The following is a 5,528-nucleotide window of genomic DNA, read 5'->3' as shown; positions in this document are numbered from 1 at the left end:
TTGTACTATGTTTTGTACATTACAATATTTACAGTAATATGCAGCATTCACTCACTGTATCGTTTATGGGCTCCTATTAAGAACAGGCTGCATGTTTTATACATTGTGTGGATGTGCGTTGGATGGGACTGTATAGGACACATTGTGCATACTGTCTGCAAAATGTTTTAGGTTGCTTTATTGCCTCTCGTCCCCTCAGCAAGCATTAATTACTCTAATTTTAATTGTGCAGTGCTTTTAATTGAACTGTTATATTCAGGGCTGTCTTTAATGTGGGGCAATAGCGGCAGCTGCCCTGGGCCACTGCTTACCTTAGGGGCATTACAGCAGCTGTCCTTTGCGCTCAACAGCTGCCACAGTCCTGAGTATGTTGTCTCTGAAAATAATGGTGGATGCAGACCTGGATCTTAATCGGCATAGGATCTCCTGACGAACCATTGTATAAATGTAATTGTTTATTGTTGAAAAAAAAGGAGCACAATCTTGTACTATGAGTTTTGTGTGGGTATTTTACTTGATGTTTGATTTTTTTTACTTTACCAGATGGATCCAGGATATCTTTGGTTGTCTTCTAAACATATGCATTTTCATTGATGTTTGGCCTCTGCAGTGCAGGGAGGTCCCCATTGGATTTTGGTGAGCAAGTGGGCACTTTCATTTTCGCAATAATGAGATCTGCTGCTAAAAAAATTGCATATATCTGTCCCACAATACAACAACACACAAGTGCATACGCACTTAACACATGCTTCAAGAGCCACACATATGATCTATGGATAGTTTTCGGTGAAAGGCAATGTTTTCATAGCCCTTCTGCAGGGTTTATTTACACTAATTTTAAGATAATTGAATCCCTCAATAGATACTTTTCCCATTATTACTTATGGAAGCTACAGGCATTGGCTCTACCCATGGGTGGGTTAACGAGGTAAGAAATACAAGTATTTTACATCCTTTATGTAGGTAAATTGCAAATCTAGCCATGGCCAGTCTATAATTCCACTACAGCTTGACAACTATGTATTCTTACTTATGGGTCATTTCTCTTCCACAATCTGTCCTTTGATGGGAGTATAGAAATGTGTTTTTTTAGTGGGCTTTTATCTGTATGGCATTGTCATGTCCGGTGGAAGCCTCCATCAATCCTAGCTTAATAGGATTGTGGAGGTTGTTTCTGTAGGGCTGAAGTTCATCCTCCTCAAGGCACATTCTGTGATCATAAAGCCAGAGCTGGGTTTGCTTGGCAGATTCATCTCTATTTATGACAGAGACTTATAAATATTTCTTTATTATCTTCAGCACCAGATGTATACAACATTTCCAGAAAATATAGTCTCTTTTCCCTGAGCTTTTGGATTCTCTATGCAATTTTCAGATGTACTGTGTCTTCATAAATTCCACGAACAGCCTCTGTTAACGGTCACCATTACTATAAGCATCTGGAAAGGTGGGTGTTTTTTTAAACATTAAGTGGTATATTTATTTTGAAAATAACCAAGGGTATTTTCAATGTGCGCCTAGCATAGAGTATGCAATCTATTGTAACTGTAACCTTTTTCTGTAACAAGTACAATATTTTCAGGTTCTCTTTGTGTTATTCTACACAACCAGCTTTCAAAGTTACATCCAGCTTTGATTTGATTTCTGTTTGGAAATATATAATTAGTACACACTATGCCTTGCCTATATATGAGAAAGCTGTAATAAAAGGAGAATAAGCTTGGGTACATCTCATTGCTTATGGGCCTTCCATCTTTATGAAAAACATGTGCAACCTCAGTCTGCTGCATAAAGGAAGAAGGAATTATTAAAAGCTTTTATATTTTAAATTTAGTTGTTTTTTTTAATTCTAGGAAATGTATTTTTTATCTAGAGTGAATTTATTCTTCCCTCGAGGCAGATATTTATTTATCTTAAACCAGAGACATATTAACCCCAAGTTTAGTATACTACTGTATTTTGGAAAACTTGTATTTCCCTAAATAAATCAATATTTTTACCTCCTATCTTTAATTTTGGTTCTCTTTGACCTCATTGGTCACAATTTTGTTGACCTTGAAAAACATATTTGGTTAAACTCTTTTATTATAAGAATCAATAATTTTTTAAGACATATATTGTTATTAGGCTAAATGACTTTGCTTGTGCTGAATGACTTAAAACGCAAAAAATGCAACTAGTCATCTCATGTGAGTGTTGCAAAGTGTTGGAGAATGCCAGGAGCTCTGAATTCCATGAAAACATGCCATTATGTAACTAGAATAAAAATGCATCTTAAATAAAATGTGTTGGACATTTATGTGCAAGGCTGTTAGGCTTGGATACAAGACTTGCTTTTGTGAAAATGACATCTTTATGGTGTTGAAGTCATTAGGGACTTACATTCAACACTTGCAGAGATGACACATTAAACTGCCTGCAATTCCTAAAAGTGAAAAAAAAGAGTTACACCAAATATTAAAAATGAATATACACATTTTCGGGAACAAAAATATTTATCCACGTCTAGGAGGGTACTTAGTTAAAAATATAAAATAAATACGCGGTATAATCTAAGCACCTCTATTAAATTGCCACCGTTATACATATTTATAGACATAAAGAAAATATAATATAGACATATGTTTCTAGTATAAAACATTAACATATTAAGCAATATCTTCTGTAAAAAGATAACTGGAGCAGAAAACTGGAATGTAAGCAATCAGTTGGTAACGTGGAAATTAGTAGCAGGGAAAACCCCAGGGGCAAGTTTGTACCTGAGTAACAGTTACATTGGGTCTAGAGGATAATGGTCAGGAACAAGCCAGGAATTGAACCAGAAAAATCAGATGACAGACACGGAACTGGGATCAAAAAGGGTAAACAAGAGAAGACAAACCAAGCATGCACTATGGTCTAAAATACCAAGCTGGAGGGGGAAACCTGACAAACGTCAAATAAACTTGATAAGTCAAGAAATAGGTCTCAAATAACCAGTAATGCAAAAAATGAATGTTGAAGCAACAGCTGGGCACCCACTGATGGAGGTTATACGGTATATGTGAGTCAGGTATATACCACCCATGGAGAAGTCTACCAACAATCACAGGCACCTGAGCAGCAGTGATGGCAGACACAGCATCCAATGTGATGGCAAACTCCCTTAGTCTACTTTAAGTATGTTCCTGATGTGCAGGGTGTATATACAACAAGGAAGTCGCAGGAGCTCACCTGTGACTGTCCACTGGTACTCCCAACTGGCACCACACTGCGTCTCTCCTGGAGATCAAGGAGAATGTCCATGGGTTAAAATCCCACACATGGCAGGAATGAAAACAATGAAAAAAGATTCCCTGATTCCATGGAAGCTCCTTTTTTTATCACTGTACACAAAATCTCAATTTATTTGATGTAGTTAACATGTACTATGCAGATCACTTGAATGTACAAAAGGCTCACTACATTTAAGTTATCAGCTAAAGCATCACTGAAACTACTAGCACTTATTCTTCAACGGAAACTGCAAGACTATGCCTCTTATTGGGCACTTCCAAAACGTTTTCTTCATGTCGGTGAATTATTTATGTCTGCCAGTTTTAGAGGTAGGGCATAGAAGGGTAAATATATTTTTTTGTACATCAAACACGAGCTAGACATTTTGAATACAAAGACTACATGCGGTGACCTTTTGGCACAAGATATATGTGTTCAATAGAGAAATGCGATAAAAGAACAATGGTCTTTGTCCTTTTTCTGGGTCCAACATATTTTGAAAGCCTGATGCTTTAAACCGTAACCTTATATAGATAACAATTCACAGTATACACATGTAATTATTAAAACTACGAGAAAATAATTAGTGCATCAATGTTCCATCTTTTGGTATTAAATGAAGCCAATTATTATCCAATTAAGAATGCAGGCTATTTTATGCTTGAGGACACAAGCTTCTTTGTTTACCCACCCAAGTAGCATTATTAATTGTACAGTTGATGGGAAAAAAACATTTACCTTATTTTTTATTTATTTATTTGCCCCTACTACTCCCTTAGATTTTGTGTTCACCTCTAAAGCCCACCATTCCTGTCAGGAAATGTGTACCATAAGGCTAGATAGCAAGCTCCTGATGTGTCTGTATATGTACTAATATATATTTGTTATGTGTGTTAACTGCCCCACTTGTACAGCGCTGTGTAATTTGTTGGCACTTAATAAATAAAAGATAATAATGATCATAATTAATAATAATTACGTTTGGTATTTACAGACAAATGTTAGAAGGTTTTCCCCCTTTTTTGCAAGATGTATTTTGAATGTAAAAGTAGCCCCTATACCCATTACATTTTAGACTTCCATAAGCTAAATAAATGTAAATAATTATACTGATTGTTTACGGCTTAAAATAAGCAAAATGAATGTATCTTAACTTCCTGTTACCTGCATTACATTACATTTATTTTTATAGTGCCAGCAGAGTCCGTAGCGCTTTACAACAAACTGGTACAAAAGGAGAAGAGCGTCCTGCTCTTGCGAGTTTACAATCTAGTCGGTTGAGGAGAAAGTGAACCAGTTGGAGAGGACTGCTTGGATGAGTTGGTCGAGGCGGGATGAGCTGTTGAGGTTGTTCGGATGGCTTAGACAGGATGCTGGTTCAGAGTGTTATGAGGAAAGTTTAATGCTTCTCAAAAGATGTGGGTTTTCAGAGAGCTTTTGTATTTGCATATGAGGGAGAAAATCTGACGGAACGGGGAAGGGAATTCCAGAGAAGGGAAAGGGAAAGAGGTAATGATGATAGAAGAGATGCGCAGGTCATGAGAGGAACAAAGAGGGCGGATAGGGATGTATTTCGATAGGAGGGTAGAGAGAGTTGTTAAGGACTCTATAGGTCAGGGTCAGGAGTTTGAATTTGACTCTGAAGGGTATGAGGAGCCAATGGAGTGATTGGCAAAGAGCAGCAGCAGATGAGCAACAGTGACAGAGAAAGATACATTATTATTCCACCAGTGGAGCTGGCTAGAGGTGAATGTTAATGTGCACTGCTGAGCAGGAGATGCGTTTAGTCACCCATGAATATTAGACCATTTCTATGAATGGATCTGCTAAGGAGTAAGGAAGGTGATAGAGCATGAACACTAGAGGAATGGGCAGACAAATAGGGTAAGAATCACACCTCACTCAATTTTAATATTTGTTATTTACCCCAACACTTTATATGCAACAATATTGAATGCTGGGTACACTATTTTGGGCAGATTGACTTTGAAAAAAAGCCATCTGCGCCAGGCCCGGACTGGCCATCGGGCACACCGGGCATTTGCCCGGTGGGCCGGGCCGCGGCAGGGCCGGGTTGACTTAGGGGCTGATGGAGCTTCAGCCCTACCTTAAAATAGGCCCAGTCAGGACCGACCGGGTCTGCCACTCTAAGGGGCCGGGAAGCCCCCACCAGGGCCGGCCTTAAGGGTGTGCGGCTGCACAGGGTTTAAATTAAAACATCGGGGGGGGTTTACTTTATTTAACATCCTCCATGTTTAATAAAGTTTTTGTTA

Source organism: Sceloporus occidentalis, unplaced genomic scaffold (genome assembly GCF_023333645.1).
Source record: "Sceloporus occidentalis isolate IW3139 unplaced genomic scaffold, rSceOcc1.0.p SCAF_22, whole genome shotgun sequence".
Lineage (NCBI taxonomy): Eukaryota > Metazoa > Chordata > Lepidosauria > Squamata > Phrynosomatidae > Sceloporus > Sceloporus occidentalis.
The sequence above is the reverse complement of the archived record's forward strand: the minus strand, read 5'-3'. Positions refer to the sequence as shown.